The 22,104-nt window shown below is 33.6% G+C and overlaps 1 long non-coding RNA gene and 1 other non-coding gene across 3 annotated transcripts; both read left to right on the top strand.

Annotated features, from left to right (window-relative positions):
• Positions 1 to 1,419: 1,419 nt before the first annotated feature.
• Positions 1,420 to 21,160, top strand: LOC104647618 (uncharacterized). Of its 2 annotated transcripts, XR_003246357.2 has the most exons (5): positions 1,420 to 1,599; positions 2,099 to 2,188; positions 16,634 to 16,696; positions 19,235 to 19,471; positions 20,886 to 21,160. It is a non-coding gene; the product is annotated as an uncharacterized lncRNA (long non-coding RNA). The 2 variants fall into 2 exon arrangements; XR_741726.4 differs by having other exon boundaries at positions 1,421 to 2,188.
• LOC112940787 (small nucleolar RNA R71) lies at positions 10,232 to 10,338 on the top strand. The gene has a single exon (XR_003245053.1). It is a non-coding gene; the product is annotated as a small nucleolar RNA R71 (small nucleolar RNA).
• Positions 21,161 to 22,104: the final 944 nt, after the last annotated feature.

Below are 22,104 nucleotides of genomic sequence, written 5' to 3' on the forward strand. Positions count from 1 at the left end.
TTTCTAAACTTATTTGAGGTTTAGATTTTCCTAAAAAGAAATGTAAAGTACTACCATAATTGTTTTAACATTTCTTGAACGGAAAAGAATATTATTTTCTTCCATATTTGGTTTATTCTTTTCTTAAAGGAAAAAATTGGAGATCTATAATTTATTCGAGCTAAATATTAATGTATCTAGTATTGTGTTACTTTTTAAGGGATTAATGTAATTACAAACTAAACAGGGATAGATTCTAATTTCATATTAAAAACTATGTGATGCCTAAAATTTATCCTTATTTTTTCATAAAACGAAAAACAAAGGTATTACCATTAATGCTTTAACTTTTCGTGAAAGGAAAACATTATTTTCTTACATATTTGATTTATTATTTCCTTAGAGGAAAAACTTGAGATCTATAAATTGAAGATTCCTATTTTCTTAAAAATCAACAATAACATCTACAATGTAGATATTTAAGAGTTCTGTTTATAGGGATATTTATTCTTTCTACGGTTTAAATACTTTTTTATATAAGTTTTCCCATAATATATTATGTTTTTATCAGAAAGTTTTATCATTTAAATTATCATTATATTGATTTGCAATTGTAAATTTCCGCAAGACGCCCTAATAACTTTCAAACTCAACAAATCTAACGTAACAGAAAATGATCACTATGTACAAGACAAAATTCTCAAAATATTACAAAAATAATAACTCGTCCCAATGCAAAAATCAATCAAACAAAAAATCACATGAATACTATTATTTGAAATCAAATAAACAAGTATTTGATTCTCTAGTCTAACATACCAGAAGAGTATACAAATCAAAAACCCTAAATACGTTGCTTTAACATCATAAACATAATAAAATAGAAAAATGATTTTCTAACCTATAGCCATAAATATCCACAAACTCTAGCTACATTGAAACCCTTGTAGTGAAGAAAGATGCTAGCTACTTTGTAACCCTAGCGGCAAAAATAACTGGTGAAATGAAGCTTCTTTGGGTCCTTTTTAAGAAAAAGGTGAAATGTGGAAAAAAAAAGTTAAATTAGGGCTTTTAAATCATCTATGTGGAGGTGGGTGGGGTGGGCTTGCATGTGTGGAGGTTTATATGACATATTACTACACACATTAGACTACATAACTCCTCCTTGAGTAGAAGGGTAAGTCTGGTCCAATAGTAAGAGAAGAAGTATACTTTTGAATCAAAATAAAGTTTAAGGGTATATTTAATTTATTTCGAATAGTTGAAGAATAAGTATCAATTATTAAGTAAGAATACCAACATAATTTAAAAGAAGAAAGACAAATAGCCTCAAATTCGGCCCAAAAGCCATATGTGAAGCCCATATCCAGATCTGTCCAAGTTAAGATAGAAACACTAAACCTATTTTTAAAATCAAAATAGTTGTTGTCTCATCCCCTTTGCTTTTCTAATCTTTTTTATTTTTAGAGATAAAACTCCAAATATCTTTAGCCAATGACAGATTCACAAGTCCTATTTTCGTACAAACCTTGAATAGTTCTTTAGCTCTTCTTCTTTCTCCCTCTCAGTAGCAGATTTGGCCAACATAAGATTCCAAGAGACTTCTGTAATTTGTACAGAGTAAGTTCAAAGATAGATTTTGAATTAAAAATGACTAATTTGATTCTTGAAAACCTCTCAAACTTGAGCCAAGCACCCTAATTTATATCCATAAATACCAACATTTTGCCTTTGAGTTTCGGATGTTTTTTTGGGATCGCTATAACAGCCTTGGTATTTATTTTTTTAGAAAAAGAAGCTTTTCTCTCTCTCTCTTCCACCCCCCCCCCCCCCCCGTCCCCATAGTTCAAATATTTTCAACTTGGAATTTAATCTTGTGGTTGTAAGGTACGTATGTTTGCTTCATACTTAGCTGCTTTGAGTTTTGTTCGGAAATCGTCATGTATATTGTCCGATGCTTGCAGTTTAATTTGTATCCCGAAATTAATTTAGTGGCTTGACTTAATTTGGCACTATTCTTGACTTATTCAATATCAATTAAAGTTGAATTGTCTTACTAATCTCTTTACCCTCTCTTTACTTGCATAAAAATTGGATCAAAAATTGAATCCGAATTGAGGACTCTCGCCAAAATAAAGTCTCATGGACTCGCTACCATCATACCCGCATACGGAGTCTATGTCTTTGACTATCCGGAATAGCAAGCAAAGTGAGTGAAACTCACTTGTAGTCACCTATGCCTATTTATATCTTTAGCATTATTTACTTTTGTTGATTTTTCTTAACATGATGAACTTACTAATGTGATTTAGATGTACTTTATTTTTTTTTTCTGTCGGGATAATTGACATAGGAATAATCATCACGTTTAAATATAATTACTTAGTTACTCACAACCTAATTATTGATAAACTATCTATCATATGTGAGCTTTTCCTTTTTTGAAAGAAATCTAGCATTTATTAAAGCTCAAATTGAATTTTTTTAAAATGAAGCGTTTTTATGGGGTCATAATTAGATTTTGTACTGTGTTTTTTATAGCCATGACTTTAGAGACTAATAAAATTGTTTTAACCAAATGAGTTTTTTTTATTTTCTTGTTTTCAAGTTTTTGTCAATGTATTTCAATCAATTTTTAAATGTACAATGTGTTTCATGGTGCAAACAAATTTTAAGACTTGAATATTAACTTCATATACTTAACCTTTATTTTACTATGCATTTCGTACCATTTTTGTACAAACAATTGTCGTTTTAAACAAGTGATTACCTATTGTTTTCAAAAAAGAAAAATGCATGTAAATTTATTCCATATATAAAAGAGTTTTTCAAATGTTTTCCACTCATGGATTTTTGCAATTTCTTTAGCATTATTTTTTAGTTTAATTAATTAACCTAAATTTGACTGATTAACTATTTATAACGGATCTTACAGGATGTCTTACCCCTTCCCTCCAAGAAAAATTGAAACCCTTACCTAGAATCGTATAAGGTTAAGTAGACCTTAATGTAGAGTTAATATATCATACTTTGATAAAATAGATATCATAACCTTTCACATAATTAGATAACGACTCCTTGAAATAGTATTAAGAATCACAATATGTTGTATATAGTTTGGACCTTGAGTTAAAATGGGGTATTACACCGAGTATACCCTTTCGCAACAAGGTGAGCCTTATCAAACTATCTAAATCATTTTTGACTGCATATATACAATGACAACCACTAGTTGATTGACCTACCAGAAGTGAGACTAGCTATCAAGTAACACACGTATGTAAAACAGACATGGAACCAATCATAGTCAACTTCCCTTCAAATTAAGAAAGTATTTCACCCATAGTCTTAGGGATAAAAACAGAGGACAAATTATACAAAGGAATAGTGGGGTGATGATAACTGAAGTAAGTATAATATGAGTTAGTATTTTGAGTGGATTGTAAGCCTTTTTGAAATGCAATCGGTTTTCTAGGAGGAGGAAAATCCACAGTAGCAACATTGTTTGACACATGGCATATTTCACCAGAGAATAGTGCTAGATGCGGATGATGATGATAAGTTAGGAGTAATAGCACTACAAGTAGAGATGTAGAAGAATCTGTACATTCCTCAAAAGCCAATACAAGTAAAAGCTGAGAGGTAGGAGTAAACCTCAGAGACATCAGGATGATTCGAAGATATATATTAAGGTTGTGATTCAAAGAATGTGACATCGCCTACATAAGGTATCGCAAACGATATAGTAAATAGAAAAATACCCTTTGAACCTGCCAAGAAAGACTCATTTAAGAGTACAAAGGTTTAATTTATCTTTCATTGGAGTTAGGCTAGGTTATGAACAAAGTATCTTTCCCAACGATATGAGGGAGAATACAGTAGAGATGTGACTGAGAAAACAATATTAAGCGTGAAATATGAAGCAAAGTTTAAACTATGTCATCAAAAATCTTATTTATGCAAATCATTTTTAGTTTTGTGTTCCATGTATACGTCTGATTTCACACCAAATATGAATCTAATATATTCCTAAGATTCTGGCATTGGCAAGGTCACAAATCTGGTAAAAATATATGAAAGTTGACCTTGCCAAGTGATTGTATATTTGATGTATAATTATTGTATGTCTAAGTATATACATGCTAGGACTACAACCTCAGTAAAAATGTTTGAACGCTAACCTTAATATGATCAAGACTTTAGTAAAAATGTCTTATAAATAAAAAAATATAAAAGCGTATCTAGTTATTCCTTAGCATTATTAGACAACAATCAATTCAACTACTTCTTGCTTTACAACAATATTTGGGATAGAATGAGCATTATATTGAATCATTATAAATCTAAGTAAGAGAATAATTGAAAACTTTTCCAATTAGATAGATGAGGCATAACCTAACTATTTAGGAAGAATCAAATCTTTATATCTTAGAACTTACTGCACTGCTACTTTAGTTGGAAATAGAGATAAGAAAGGATGAAAAGGGCGGATGAAGAAGTGGGGAAGGTTGGAGACTTACCGAGAGATGTGATCCTACCACAAGGTGAGGTACCTATATAGAAACCAGTTCATGTAACCATTGATCCACTGAATAATGTCGCTACAAGGATAAAAGAAAAGTTAGAAAATGGAAAAGAATAAACTGAATAGCTACCTCTAGTTAGCTAAGAAAAAGACTTGGCAAACAAGAGGAAGGTGTTGATGATCTATAACAAGCGGAATACGAAGGTTAGATTCAATAAGGTTCCTTGCGGCGACATGGGAGAAAGATAGGGAGATCAAATTGGAAACCCTACCTTCTAGGAAACATGCTATAGAAGTTTATAGCCTCACTTAATGGGCTGGGTTTTTCGTTTTAGCTTTGTTTTTTGTCTAAACCAATCTTGGAAATTGGTCTTTTACGTGTTTGTACTTGTTATAAGGTATTTTAGGAAAGCAAGTTGGAGATCCTTTATTTCAAATAACTAAGTCTTTACAAACAAGTAAAAGACCAAGCCATAATTGGTTTAGCCCAAAAAGAATGCTAAAATGAAAAGTCAAGCCCACTAAGTGAGGTTATCAACTTCTAAAACATGTTTCCTTAAAAGTAAGGTTTTCAATTTGAGCTCCCTCTCTTTCTCTACATGTCGCAACAAGAGCCTTGTGGAATTGAACCTTCCGATTCCACTCGATTTAGGTCATCAAAACCTTCCTCTTGTTTACCATGTTTTCTTCTTAGCTAGTAGAGGAAGGTTTTCATTTTTTTCTTTTCCGTTTTCTTGATTTAATTTTCATTTTCTCCTTGTAGAGACATCATCAGGTGGATCAATTGTTACCTAAGGTGGTTTCAACAGTTTTTCTCCATCTTGTGGTGGGATTTCAACTATCAATAAGTATCCAACTTTCCCCTCTTTCTTCCTCCGCCCTTTTCTTCTTCTCTACCTCTTTATTTCCAGCTGAAGTAGAGGTGGAGTAACTTTTAAGATATAAAGAGTTAATATTCCTAATTAGTTAGGTTATTCAACTTTTATCTAATTGGGGACTTTTTCAATTATTCTCTTACTTAGATTTCTAGTGATTCGATATAATTCTCATTTAAGTACCGCAAACATTGTGTGCAAGGCATGAAGTAGTTCAATTCACTGTTATCGAATAAAGTAAAAACAAATGATATTTGGGGGAAATCTAAGGAATTACTATATATGCTTTTAAAATTTTCATTTCGAAAACATTCTTACTAAATTCATGATTGTATCAAGGTTAATGTTCAAACATTATTGATTGTCGTTATCATCCTGGAAAGACTATACTTTAGACGTCTAGTAATCATACATCAAATATAAAATTCCTTGTGATGGTCAACTTTCATATATTTTTTACTAGATTTCTGACCTTGCCAAAGCTAGAAGCTTAGGCATATAAATAACTTCATACCTGGGGTGAAAGTCACACATCTACATGTCATACAAAACTAAAAATGATTTGCGTCATACACTAAGTTTGAAGCCACATTACTTCAGCAAGTATAAAACCTTGTCATTTAACTCTTTTCAGCAGCCCACCCCCGTTTTCCACCGTTGAACATGCCACCACAAGCAAAAGTTTTTAACCTATGTTCGTTTCAGCATTTTTACAATCCATTTCAGCACTGGGAACAACAAATATTACGGAAATCTTGACTATTTCAGTCCCTTTTTGGTCTTATTTTCTATTGCTCCGGTGATGGCCGTATCAAGGCAATATATTTTCCTTATCTGAATAATTGTATCTAATTATAGTTTTCGTATAGTTTCCGGCTATTCAACTTTTACTTTTAGGAAAAAAGAATTAATGTTGTCATATTTACCTCCTAAAGTTAGTGTGATTGACTCTTGATGAGGTCAAAGTGGCAAACAAAAATCATATTAGCAGCATTACCTCGAGATTGAGAGAGGGTGGCGAGGGGAAAAGTTATTATAAACATAGTTTACACCTAACAACTTAGAATTGGGGAAGGAATGTTATGAACTTTGTTTCATGCTTCTATATGTTGTGCCTTTAGTATTTTTTTCATACTGTATGATGTTGTTTACCATAATATGGTAATATTAAATTTCAAAGGGTGGTTTAAAGGCATACGGATAAAATTGACCTTATTATAAAACAGATGACAAACATGGAGCGATAAATGAATGCAAGAATAATAGTGAATAGTTGAATTTAGAGTCTAGATTATGAGCTTGTGTTGTGGCTTAGGAAGAAATTAGCTCGAGTAAACTTAAGAACAAAAAGCTTTATAGTTTAAGCTTATGAAAAATTGCAAGTATTGACTGCTGATCAGGAATTGTGGAACTTATTTATAGAGAACATGATCCGCACAAATATGAGTGGTGCTGATATTGTCCCAGGGAACTCTTGGAACAACAACAAGAGGAAACTGAAGCTCTTGAAGATGATGGGTGAGCCACTTAGTTTCAGAAACAGTAGCATCAGCTGCCCGATATTCTGCCTCCATAGAAGAACGGGAAACTGAACGTTGCTTCATTGCAGACCATGATATAGGGGAACTACTACGATAGGTAATATAACCAGTGGTCGATGTGCAATCTTAAGGATCTCCTTCCCACTCTGAGTCTGAGTACGCAAGCAACCGACAATCAGTTTCATTGGCAATAGTACATGAAAAGAGGTAGTTGAACAGAGATAACAGAGAAGTCATTTAAGAGAAACCCAGTGAGACATAAATGGTTGATGCATATCTTGGGACAACTTTCTAACAACAAAAGCTTGTTAACAGTTTTTCTTGAAAATGATCTCATAAAATATAAGAAACCATGTCCTATGTGGACTATTCTTTTTGAAAAGTGGTTGTCAATAGTAAGATAGATTAAATCTTGAACAACAATACTTGAGAGTTAGTTTATTTTCCGAAATAAGCTTTGGGTTCAAAGTGGATCTACAGATTGCAAAGAAAGTTGATGAAACTATTGACAAATACAAAGCAATATTTTTTGTCATAGTTTTTAGATAATGTGAAATGATTGATTATTTTGATACATAATAGTCACTAAGTAGGATTACATCTATTTGAATGTTAATTGCGCTAGCTGCACTACATGCCCCTCAAATTCGTCAAAATAGATGTGAAAACAGAAAGAAATTTACATACAACGACCTGAGAGCTTTGTGGTTCTTGGTAAAGAAAAGAAAGTCTATAAACTTGTTATGCCACTTTGTGGACTAAAACAAGTGCTAAAATAATGCAATGCGATGTTCAACCAAACTATGCTGGAAAATGAATTCAAGATTAATAAATGTGACAAATATTTTTACATTAAAGTCACTCCAAATTACAAGATCGATGTTTGTTTTTATGTTGATCATATGTTGATCTTTAAAAGAGACACTTTTGACATAAATTCTACCAAACATATGCTAGAGAGAAACTTCGATATGAAAGACACTAAAGTTACTAATGTGATTGAAAAGATATTTGACAAGCTCAAGTATTTGGATTTCAATATTGAAAAGACTTCAGTAAATATGAGGTTTGTACTTCAAAAGAATGAACAAAAAAGTGACTCAATTTAATTTTGCTAGAGTATTGAGAAGTATGATATATATCATGAAGTGTACGTGATTAGATATAAAATATGCTATTACTAAATTGAGTCGGTATACGAGTAATCTCAATCAAACTCATTGAATGACAATGAAAAAAGTTCAAGAGTATTTTAAAAATACTTAAAACTATTGCTTTTATTATAACTAATATTCAAAAATATTGAAAGAATATAGTGATGCAAATGACTCAGCGGGCTAAATAAAGTGAAATTCATGTGTGAGTAAGTACTTACTCTTGGTGGAGGAGCAGTCTCTTCGAAATCAACCAAACAAAAATATATCGCTCGCTCTACTATGCAATCTATATTTATCACTCTAAATAAGGTTGGTGAAGAATTTGAAAGCCTCCGAAATTTGTTGAAATATTTTTGACCCAAACATTTAGCTCCAGTATGTATACACTGTGACAATTATATTAAAAAAGGTAGGGCATGAAACATGATATATAATGGAAAGTATCGTCATATATGACGTAGAAATAATATCATTAGAGAGCTACTCTCTAGTGGAATTATCCTAATTAACTATGTAAAGTCAAAAGATAATGTGTTGGATCCACTGACAAAAGGAATAACTAAAGAAGGGGTTTATAGATTATCCAAGGGAATGAGACTAAGACCTAGGACATAACATTGTGGCGGTAACTCTACCTAGAAGACTGGAGATCCCAAGATCTGGGTTTAAGGAGATCAAAAAATGTCATTGATGGCGGTTCAACTTTTCAAATTGTTGATGGTCCATTCTCATGATAAGACAATGTTATGTAACAAAGGATAAATACATTAGACTTTTCATGGTTTATAAATTTGATACATGGTATATCAAATGGTGTATCGACGGGATAACATATTTCGAAATTACTATATAAGTGTGAAGTGTAAGCTGATTCAAGGAAATCTGGTAAGGCTAGTTCTCAACGCATTAATAAACCAAGACATGTTCATGACTGGAATGAACAATACAATGAGAACCAAAAACAGCTTAAGGGTTGATCGTGTGAGTTGTGTTGTCCAGGTATACACCAAAGATCGATGGTTCAAAAATATCAAATCTATTATTTGATAGACCTTATCTGATATATGTTCACTATAGAAAGTTCAAGGGAAAACCACTTATCTAGATGCAACCAATCCTTACTTATGAATCACACAATTTTTCATGCATATGTTTTAACATAACTATTCCATGTTCATGTGGGGATCGTTGGGTTTTAAATTTGTGAGTAGGAATGAAGAATTGTGACTTTGTTGAAGGGTTGCGCCTTTATGGAAGGTTGTGTATATTCTAAAGGGTTGTGACAGTTTGAAAGGTGGTACATTTTCCAAAGGGTTGTGACCTTTCAAAAATGTTTTATTTTTTCAAAAGAGTTGTGACCTTTACCCTTTTTTGGTTATAAATAGAGAGGTTTTCTCCTATTTTCTGCATTGGTTCTTCCCTTCTTCTGCATACATTTCTTTCGAAACAAAATTGATTGATCGTGTCGGTATGTATGATTCGTTACTGTCATTTTGAGTTTGTTCAAATTAACTACGTTTGAGACACCGTTACTTTTTTAATCGTAAATCCTTTTATCTTGGGAGAAATTAATTTGCAACCTCGGGTACTTGAGGGGATTTAATTTTCTTAAGGACACACGGTAAGTTTTGTGGACTTGGATAGTTCTTTAATTTTTCTTATCATCTTTTATAATTTATGGTTTGCTAATCAGAATACATAAGCTAAGAGTTGTTCTAGAAATTTTGATTTCTTGTGCCTCTACTTGCGTTTCCTACAACATGTATGGATTCTGGGGTTAGCTCCACACATCTTCTTAATTATCATCTCCACATACTTCGCATAACAACAAAGCTTGTTGAACTAACTGAACTTGAGTTTGCACCTGCACTTGAACCATAAAAAAATTGGTCAATTGGCTAAAGGTATTTAATTGCTGCAATTTTTATTTGTATACTAGTCATCCCATCAACCTCCAGCATCCTTATATCCTTCAGTGCATTGTTGTTGGACTCACTGGTCCACTAAAGATTACTGGTTGTCAACCTGATTAAGAGTACCAGAAACTCATCATTTTCTCTCTCTTGTGCTTGTTCACCTACAACTAAATCAAGAAATAGCATAGAATGAATGTCTACACTCTCTACAAACGTATGTTCTAGGAATTCCTTGGTCTGGTGATGATGGGGAAAATTCAGCAACCACATTTTAAATCGCTCCCATGCTTGGGGCAATTCTTCACCTTCCTGCTATCTAAAATCCAAGATCTCGCTCCTCAATTTAGTTGTCTTCCCAAATGGGGAGAACCTTGCAAGAAAATTCTTTGCAAAGTTAGCTCATGATGTAATAGAGTTGGTATGTTCAAATGTAAGCCACCTGTTTTCTTCTCCTAACAGAGAGAAACATGATGAGTCTCACATGCTGATAGGCATCCTGTGTGATGTAATTATTTGATCTCTAAAAAAAATTCTACAGATGAGCTTGCGGGTCCTCATGTTGTAAGCATGTGAACTGATCGTTTTGTGCAGTAATTGCACCATATTCTATTTCAGCTCCCATCTTCCAATAATGTAGGTTTTACAATATTAGAGTTTGCATTTTATATTTGTGGGACTGCCACTTCACGTAGTGTGGTTTTGAATTGTGGTTGAGCTACCATTACTGCAAGTTGTGGGTTGTGCTGCACATGATGTTAGAGTGGGTAAACATCCCACATTCGTTGGGGAATTGATTGGTGGTCTCCTTATATGGACTTGGACAATCCTCCCCTCATGAGCTAGATTTCGAGGTTGAGTTACACCAAGGTTCCATATCGTTAGTTGGTATCATAGCCAGGTCCATCCCAAATTTAAAAATACCGGTCCACGCTCTAGTTGGTCCTGGGCGTTAAGGGGGGTGTTAGAGTGGGTAAAAGTCACACACTAGTTGTGGAATGAATTTGTCCTCTCCTTATATGGACTTATTAGCTATATTTTGAGGTTGAGTTAGGTTCAGGTGTCATATCTATACACATGCAAAACGACTTGGGCATTCAAGTCTTCAACCTCTGATAAAAGAACCTTTTAGGTTTTGGTGGGAATGGAGTTAGGTCTCTTACAAGTTCGGAGGGTTTTGTCTCACTGTCAGAGTTTTGCATAAAACCTTTCATCTACAGCTACAAGAGCTAAGATCAATCTGTTAACCCCTGTAACAATAAAAAATAACAAAAAATATCTCGAACTTTTCAATTCTTTAAGTCCCCTGCAAGTACGCTAAAACCTTGTTGTCTCCCAACAACACATACAAGTGTACGTGGTCGTCAAGTAATAAAGTGATTATAACAAATTGGGTGTATCGATTCCATGGGACTAAATCACTGACAAGTAGTTGGTTTATTCCATTATAGTTGTATTAACATATAGTGTCCAATTCAGAGAGTTTGATTGGTTTGTTTATACTACACTACTTATTATAACTAAAACAAGATAGGTAAATAAGACTGATATAACAGAGAAGATAATACATAGGGATATAGCGCTTGTGTAATGTAACATTCCGCCCTAGAAATAACTAAAATTAGAAAGAACTATGTTTGGAAAGAGTAAATTTGGAAATTTTGGGAAGTTATGCTAAGTATAAGTTTTGGGTGAACTTCAAATGACCATAAATTTCAGTTGGCTAAGAAGATATCAAATGAATTGAAATACTCTTTCCAACATTATCGAGTTTGCTAATTTTTGAGTACGTACTAGGGATATATGCCCATTTGAAGATCGATTGTCTATTTAAGGAAAGTTACCCAAATTTAAGAGGGGTATTTTGGTATTTTCTTTATCCAATCAACCTAATTCATTTTTAGTATTTAATTAGGGTTGTAAACTGATTTGGTTAAGTTTACGCAATTCAAAATTAACGCCTAGGGTTTGAGCATAGTTCAAGAAGATAAGAAAAAGACAAAATCAAGGCGTTCTTGGAGATTTCTTGCGGAACCAAAGGTCGTTTCTCCAAGGGTTGATCCCTAAAGAGGTAAGTGAGTTCGCATAGCATTGGGTTTGTTTATCCACGCGCCAATCATGTTAATTTCAGCGTATTTCTTACTAAAAAGTTGAAGATTTGATGTTCTTGAGTTGTGTTCTTGAAAGTACCTTCATTCTTGAACTTTGATGGAATTGATCAGTTTCTTGAGATAGTCTTATAGATTTTAAGAGTTGTTTCGAGTTATATTCTTGGATACATGTATTGGGTAACCGAACCTAAAGAGAAATTGAGAAAAAGAATCAAATTTAATCGAATTAGCATTAGAAAACAAGTTAAAAATTTCATCGGAAACACTTGTGGGAGGTCAGGCACTACGTGCCACTGATGCACCAGTTGGGCTGGCGTGGCGTGCCAGCACTGTGCCATTTTGAGGTCTCTAAACTTTAGGGGATGGTGCCCCATGCCAATAGTGCGCTGGGTCACCTACCCGCACCAGTTTTTCGTTATTTAGCCCCGTCTGATTCCTTCTAAAGTGTACTAACACTTCCTACAGATTCTAACTACTCTATATGTCTTCTAAGTATCTAGAAATCATTCATAAACATGAATCATAACCTTGAATCCATAAATTCAAATTCAAGGAATGTTAAGAGAGAAGTCTAACTAGTTCTTAGAGTCTTTTCAAAAGTCTTTTACAAATGCATTAAACTTTTTTTAATACTTGAGCATTAAGTTAAGTAAGAGTAAGAGTAAAGTTCAGTTTATTTAACTGATTATATGAGAACTAAGTATTCCCAAATAGTAAATGTTTTCATATTTAAACAAGACAGGAAACACCGTTTTCCAAGAGAGCTTTTGAGCTAGTCTTTGAGTAACATTCTCAAACCATAGAGAAAGAGTTATGTTTTTAAACATATGAGTTGAGTATATTTTGGGAGTAGTATTAAGCATCGATGGGCACGAGTTCATAATAACTCAAGTATCTATAAACCGTGTATCCAACGTGGGTAGAAAGTATTAAATATTTTAGTTGATTACTTAATGCTTTCAAGCATAGTTTAGTGGATCCACTTAATTGAGGTGTTCTATATCTCGACAAGTTATAAGACAGTTCTAACAGCGTGTGGTAGACGTATCATCACATATTTCATAGTGATGGTTGTCGGTTAGAGAATCTCCTAAATAGAGATATTATTGTATTTTTCAATACTTCGAGATGTTATCTCCTATTTTAAATGCTTTATACAAACTACATTTTTATTGTTGTTTTATTTCTACATTGAGTTGAGTATTCATGAGTTGAGCAAAGTTGAGGTAAGTATTTCTTTCACATTCCAGTTCAAGCTTACATTTTGTTTAGAATTCCCCTCGCATGCTTGTACATTTAATGTGTCAGCGCATAAGTTGTTTGGGGGGAAGGCACCGAAGATGAAGTTAACCACTCATAAAGACCGTCTCTACTCTGACCGTGGACTAGAGGAGTATTGTTTTCGGGTCCTTGACACAAAAACAAAACGGAAAAAGTTCAACTGAGGTTAGAATATCTTGACAAAATTTAGAAACGGAAAGCAAGTTATGCTTAATGGTAGGTGCACATAGAGTATTAGAAAGCTCGAAAGCATGATTCGATGCATGTAATTGAGAAGAACCAGTGTGAGTTATGGGGATTTTGTTACCATCTCCCCATGGAGACATGCTCCATGCCATTGTATGCCTGAAAGTTGTCGGGTTCAACAATGATATGATGAGATGCGCCAGAGTCGACAATCCAAGAATTGCTGGTGCCTGCAATCCTGAAACATAGTTGACCTTTGCCTCAAAATGATTGTGAGATTTTGATCTACACACGCTTGCAACATGACCTGGTTTGTTGCACAATTGGCAGCATACACCATCATAAGATTTTGTGGTGGTGGAAGATCGATACTGATTGGGTGTAATAGAGCGATTGTTGGACCACCATTGTTGGTTGCTTCCATTGTTGGGCCGACAAGTGTTCCAAGAATTGGATTTACCAGACCTTGTAGATGTGGCAGCTGTAGTAGTAATCTGGTTGGGAGCGTGCTTGGTTTCTTCATGGCGAAGGAAAAGCTCATGATCCAATAGCTTTTTGTAGAGTTCTTCATAAGAGATAGTGGAGTCATGGGCACGGATCGAAGCAGAGATCTCACTAAACTCTGAACCCAAACCACTCAGGATCTCAACAATAAGTTCTGAGTTGGTAATTGGGGCACCAGTTTTAGAGAGTTCGTCAGAAATAGAGCGAATATGTTGCAAATATTCGGTGACTGGTTGGGAGTCCTTTTTAAGGCGCGTAAGGCGATCACGTAAACTAAAAAAATGCAAGTTTGGGACTTATTTGCATAGGTTATGTGCGATATATCCCATCCACCATCGTCAAAACCTCCTATTCTGTTTGTGTACTCTCGTCGCTCCACTCCAGCAGCAACCATATACATAAGGGTCATAAGAAAGCTCCAATATGTGTCTTTCACTCATCAAAACATTTCTTTTGCTGTAAACAAACTGTCACAATTTATGCAGACTCCCTCCGAGATCCACTAAAAAGCTGTCAAACGGGTACTCTGATATCTTCAAGGGACTGCTCATTTCGGCATACGGTTGATGCCCCATAATGCTTTCTCTTTAAATATGTACTCTGATGCGGATTGGGCTGGAGACGTCAATGATCGAGCTTCTACTAATTGATACATTCTGTTTATTGGCCAAAACCCTGTGAGTTGGTCCTCCAAAAAGCAAAGAACGATTGCTCGCACTTCCACTGAAGCTGAATATCGGGCAGTTGCAAGAGCTCTTGAGGAAACAACAATTCTTCTCGTAGAACTGAGACTTACATTTCAAAAAGTCTTAACTATCTACTGTGATAATATTGGTGCAACGTATTTATGTGCCAATTCTGTTTTACACAGTCGCATGAAACATATTGCGGTGGATTTCCATTTTTTGAGTAATCAGGTTCAGCTTAAGCAAGTTCAAGTTGTCCACATACAATCTGCAGAAGAAGAATTATTTTTTATTGATGAAATGGAAATATATACACGATGATCTAACTATTTCTTATACTAACTCCACAAAATGGGGAGATAATCCTAAGCCTTAACACTATTAGAGACCTAGTCAAATTAGAAGAGTAGTAGTGGACTAATGGTAAAACTCAACAATAACTAATGAATAATAAAACAATAATTAACTAATACTATCTGACAGTTGTACAAACTGTTGAGTTTTATTTACCCTAAATTTCTTACCATATATAGGTTTTCCTTTTAGGAAAAGGTTTTGGATTGACTAATCTTTTTTCTGGTAGGAAAAGGTTTAGGACTCTATAAATAGAGGATGGTCTTGAGAGAATAATTAATTGCTCATTGGTATTGTCTTTGAAAGACATTAGAACCTAAGAGAGGTTTTTGAGAGAGCTTTCAACAAGAGAAAAAGAGAGAAAGAAAAGGGTTCTTTTGCTGCAGTCTTTTCTCCGACCAGTCACGTTCAGATCGTGTTTCCCGATTAACTAACCGTTGGATCGGGCTGAAATTATGACTGAGTGTCCCTGGCAACTTGGTGTTCTTTATTGTTAGATTTTTGGTTTCATTTTTTCGTCATAACAAGTGGTATCAGAGCCAGATTCAATGATAAAGTCAGGTTCAATGGTTCGATAATCAATTATTGAACCAGGTTAGAAAGAGGTGTTCATCTTGGCGGGTGTAGTTCTAGCCACAACCTTTTTGACAGTAATGAAGATTTTGTTGGAGAAATTATTTCAGAGAGGTTTTCTGTGTTGAGACATAAATTTTGCAAAGGAGATTTTGGAGAGGAGAAGTAAGTTGTTGAAGATTAAGTAAAGAAGGTGGACAAATTTATTTTGTCAGAAATTCAGGCCAAGGGGGAGATTTGTTGGGTTTTATTTGCCCTGATTTCTTACCATAAATAGATTTTTCTTTTAGCAAAAGGTTTTGGATTGACTAATCTTTTTTTAATAGGAAAAGGTTTAAAACTCTATAAATAGAGGAATGTTCCTTCTAACTTAATCAGCATTCACAATGTAGTCTTAAGGGCTTTGAGAGTTTTGGTTAGGAGGAAAATTTATGGGTCACAAGTTTGATACGTTATCACTTGTGTGAAACCTCCCGTGTATTCCGAGTGAATTGGTTGAGGTTGTTTCCCTCTGTATTTTGTACTCTCATATTTATAGTGGATTGCTCGTCTCCTTTGTGGACGTAGGTCGATTGACCGAACCACGTTAAATCTTTGTGTCTTTTGGTATATTTCTCGTTGTCTTCTTACTCGTGGTCTTTTGAGGCTTGTGTGAACCTCCCATGTATTTCGAGTGAATTGGTTGAGGTTGTTTCCCTCTGTATTTTGTACTCTCATATTTATAGAGGATTGCTCGTCTCCTTTGTGGACGTAGATCGATAGACCGAACCACGTTAAATCTTTGTGTTTTTTGGTATATTTCTCGGTGTCTTCTTACTAGTGGTCTTTCGAGGGTTGCTTTGCTACCTTCTGCGTTTACACCTGCTTATTTTCGATCCTAACACAAAGTAACTTATGTGCTGATACAATGTACTGAATCCATTAGGTCTGCATTGTTTTATGATGCAGATAAAAGCAGGTAAGATCAACCTCCAACGATTCGTTGACAGTTGAATATTTCAGAGTCATTTGGTGAGCCTTCTTAATTTCCGGAGGATCCCTTTTTATATTTCTTTATCATATCAGTTATTAAGATGATCAGATCTCTTATCCTGATATCCCTCATATTATTAGAGGCTTCATTCACAGATAATTATAGTTCATAGTCTTTTCATTTTCATTCTGTTTATGTTGAGACTTGAGTTGCTTTATGGACCCATTGAATGTTTCTTTACAACATTTTAGTTTATTTCATGAATTTATCTTTGTTGAGTAAAGTCTTCCTGCTGACTATTAAACCACGCCAGGAGTTTGCTTGGGGCAGACAATGGTTCTCAAGTGTTAGTTTCATCCAAGGTGTAGGTTTGGGGTGTGACACATAATCTATTCATATGTATATACAATTTCTATACTAATTTCTACAATTTCACCAACTCGCAAGGTTACGTTGATAATATAATCATGGTCGCCCAAGTGTTAAATTGTCTACCCAGATTAGCCTCTCACCTAGCTATGACCTATATTGTTAATTGATGATGGCCATAACTAATCTGAATGCTTTTATATCTCATGTATGGGAGCCAATTAGGATAAATTATGTGATTTTTTCCCATCTGCCTAAGTTTAATTCGTGGAGTTACCCGGTAGAGAGGTTTGGAGTTTGATGTCTAGCACATGTGTCCAACTTTAAATAAGGGAGATTTTTTAGGAAATTTTTCCGATGTTTCTATTGATGGACGATGTATATATACATATTTATATTTATATATATATATATATATATATATGTATATATGTATATATATATATATATATATGTATGTATATATGTATATATATATATATATGTATATATGTATATATGTATATATGTATATATATATATATATATTCATCATCCCCATGTACTTGAAGCTTTTTATTCAGTGTACACCTAAACTTTATTTTGTTTCAATTACGCCCCTGAACTTGCTTATTCATCGAACACGTACACCTTTATGTCCACTCACTACGATCGTGTCCACACGCGCACGACACCTAGATAAATATTTTTGCCACCTAGTTAAATTTTTTGCCACCTAGATAAATATTGTCACCTAGATAATACCAACCTTCACAATTCACAAATGAAACTCTCTCTTAGCAGGTGAAAATCCATGTAGGTATTTACCAAAAACTGAATCTTTCAATGAAATTCTCGATATTCTTGGTCGTATGAGACGTTTGATGAACTCAACCAAGTATGTCTAAGAGAGGAAATTTGGTTAATTAAAAAACTTATGGTATTTGATTAAGAGATATGTTGCAGCTCATACAGTTCAAGATGCAAAAAAGTTTTTCTATAAGAGGAAAATTTTTGATTTGGAACTTGATGGATTGTGTTTCAAGAAGAGGATTCCCGAAGCCCTTGAGAAAAATCTGAAATTTGAAAAAGGAGAAGAGATAAAGAAGAATAAAATGAAAAACATAAAAGATTATTTGGATCATTGTTCCAATGTATGTCAGCCTTTCTGCTGGAACCAGCAATTGGGCAGAAGCAAAGGCCGTGCTTTTTGGCCTTAAATGGTGCATTGAATAGCTAGAGAATAGAGAGAGAAAAATTCTTAAAATAAGCCAAATATTAAAGAAAAAATAGATTTTTTACGTATATTACCGTGGTAACTTTATGATGTGGCAAAAAATCGCCGTCTCACGCGCTTTGTAGAGTTTAATTTCAGTTTCTATGCCAGGTGGACAGAAAAGGTTTACGTGTTCGATGAATAAGCAAGTTCAGGGAGGTAATTGAAACAAAATAAAGTTTAGGTGTACACTGAATAAAAAGCTTCAAGTACAAGGGGGTAATGAATACTATATATATATATATATATATATATATATATATATATATATATATATATATATATGTATATATATATATATATATATATATATTAATTTGGTGGGGTTCAATTAGTAATGGGTGGGTAGAAGATTGTGATTTATAAATTATACTAACAAGTTAAATTATAACAAATAGTTGTGCGCTACGTATTTAAAAAATATTTAAATAGTTTAAATTTAAAACCGTTAAATAAGTGGTCAATTTTGAACTTAAAGGTGGATCACAAGGGTATTTTGGAGCCAATAGGTGGGTGTGAAGGGTATTTTGGAGCCAATAGGTGGAAGGAGGGTAATTTTGTACCATTTTCAATACTTCGAGGATAGTTTAGGCCTTTTCCGTTTAATTATTCCACTTCTTGTTTTTCTATTGTCATTAGTTGCTTACTGCTTGTGTTGTGACTTTCTTAATTTATGGCTTTATGCTGCAACTCTAGTTTCTGGGAATCTTAAAGTTGTAAAAATGAAGCAGAACTATTATGATAAAAAAATTATTAACAGAAGTAGTAATGACTTGTAAATCACAGATCTTATACTGTCTCCAGCTTATAACTTTTCTCTGGTCGTTTTGTATTTATGGTTCTCACAGCTCAAAGTTGAATTTTTCTGTATTTATCTAAATATTATCAGATATTAAGATTGTGATATGGCATATCTACCTTGCACTGATTGAAATTTTACGGTTATGAGCAGTGGTGTCAATGCCATCTCTTTCCCTTCACATGGTTCATTCATTTAAACGGCTGGTGCTTATGTATTGGTTTGCAAAAATTGATTCCATGTCGGGGAATTTACTACACAAGTTTAAAGCTTCCACTAAAGCAATACCACCCTGTGAGTGTCACTATGTTGCTTGGACTCTCCAAAAAGTTGATACAACCTGTGTAGGATCCTCCAAAGATGCACTATACTTCCGCTTCCAGGTTTGAGGTAAATCCTTGTTGCTTTTTATCTCCTGCAGCCTCTCTGAAATTGTTAGTTAGGTCATTCATTGTAGGTGTTGGAATCTAATTACTAAAGGCTAAAATTTCAAATACTTATAGCATTAGATTGATAGAGTATTTCGAAAACTTTTGAAGAAATTTGGACTCCAAACCTACTTCCAGTAAAGGACTCATTCTAGTGAAAGTTCACTCTCTGGTTGATAAATTTTACTTGAGTTATCTTCTTATGATTATGGATTTTGTTTTCGGGTACAAAGATAATTTTAATATTGTTAAAAAAAAATAGGCAGTGAGTTATTTCTTGGTCTTAAGTTAGTATACTTCTCGGTAAAGAATGGAATGAACAAATTGTATTAGTAGGTTAAAATTGCTAGGTATATGAACTTATTAATTTGTTCATAGCACGAATAGATATGATTTGACAAATGAAGAGTTAATCATGAAACCACGAGAGTTGGGTATATCTACATTTATTATGAATTAGCTTGAAACAAGATTTTAACATGAGATCGATATGATGTGATTATCAATTGAACGAGGAAGGCGTACAAATTGCTTGAGGTGACAAGTTTTGTGTTTCAATACAAGTATTGTGAGTAGTAATATTACCATAATTGATGTTTTACAAGTTGCATGATTTTCGCATGGTTTATAAAGTAAATGTGTTACTCAAAGTTTTGAACTAACATGTGGGACAATTCTTTTACTGGATATGATACGGAAAAGATTATTTGAGATGATCTCATTTTTACAAGATATGATTACTGGTATTGAAAAAAAATTTACACTTACTTGAGAAATAGTATTTTGAAGATGATTGTTAAACTTTGAAATGATATGATTTGATCAGATTTAAATGGTCTATTCGATTTTGAAATGCTTCTAATGATTACAAGAAAAATATAAATAGGAGAAGACCTTGATGAATCCCCTAGCTAACGGCTGGATCGTTAGACCTGGTGTACCTTCTAGTTATTGATTTCTGATAAAGCCCTTGCTAGTGAGAATGTGGAACTGGTATATTGTTACTGATATCCCTCGAGTAGGGATCTACCGATATGAATATTTAACTACTTTACGAGGAGTTCACTATTATTGGTTACTTCTTAAAGAGAAGACCACTCTGATTACATGATTCATCCTTGGAAACCTCCCAAATATAAGATTTGATATGAAAATCTTTTTCTGCGTTTACAACTATATGATTTGATATGGAAAGATTTCTCTGAGTTTACTATTAACTATTTACATTGTTTTTGTTTATATGAGGCACAAAAGATTGAATATTGTTACTTTTTCTGAAAGAGCATTATTTCATCGTTATGATTATTATACTAGGATTAAGTGTTATTACTCACTGAGCTAGCGTCTCACTCCTCGTTGTAATTTTTTTTACAAAGAATACAGGTGACTTTGGTAAGGCCTAGAGGTTTCGAGTTGATAATTTCCAGTGAGTCCCGCACTTGTTCGCGTGGATAACAAGTTTATTAGTTGTTATAGACATTTGTCGGAATTCTTAGAGTCGCTCCATAGTCATCCCTTTATTAGAAGTTATGGGTATTAATTCGTAATGTAAACTTATGTCTAGTATGAGACTTCTTATGTTTTTGAAGTTGGAATTAGTATATTAAATTTTCGAATTGTCTATTGATTAATAAGGTGGATTATTGATGAAACTTGTTGGTTGCGTTATTTGTTTTTCCTATTGGTAATTTCTAGATAGACCCAAAAACAGATGAAACTCTACCCAATTTATTGTAGATTTCTGGTTAAGGCTTGCTTTGGAATCCTTCCCCTTAGCACCGGTCACGATTCTAATTTGGGTCGTAACACTATCGACATTTTTAAGAGTCCAAGAAACATAGCTTTTATATACATCTTCTGTTTTATTTTTGTATGTTTTTCTCTCAATATGAGGGACATTTTCTTTCTTCTGCTGTTAGTGATAGACATGTAGCAATTTGGAAGTTAAATGATAGCAAAAAAGAAAAAAAACATGTTGTTTGCATTCAATGGATCATCCTGATGTTACCACATTATAATTGGAGATGAAAATAATGGAGTTTTTTTGTCACAAACATTCTTATACTATACCTCAAACATAAACTACATCTTTAAACTATCATTCTTATAAAAAAAACATCCTTCAAGTATTTAAAAGTGAACAATTTCCATGCTTCTACTAGATATCGTTAAATAAAACTAACGGATCCAACAAAAACATGACCAGATCACATGACTATCAACAAAAATTTTCTTGCATAATTTCATTACTTCCTATAGAAGTTCCTGAAGAAAATATTATGAATGTTAAACATTATTGCTTACAGAAACAAAATTTTGGAAGGTGAAGATGCATGATTTCCTCTTTTTCGTATTTAGTAATGGAAAGAAACTGAAACTTAAGTATCGTTACTTTTTTTATAGCCAAAATTGTATTTAGATAATAATTTTTTGGGTCAATCTGATATCGAAATGATCAAAATATTTATGCCTCGCATATGAGTTTCATTCTACATAATTAGAAGCGCAAGCCTCTAACAAATGTCACTTCTAGCATATTCAATTGAGAAGAAACATATTTCAACTAATAATATATTTGATATCAAATTACACGAA

This window comes from Solanum lycopersicum, chromosome 1, assembly GCF_036512215.1.
Source record: "Solanum lycopersicum chromosome 1, SLM_r2.1".
NCBI classification, from domain to species: Eukaryota; Viridiplantae; Streptophyta; class Magnoliopsida; order Solanales; family Solanaceae; genus Solanum; species Solanum lycopersicum.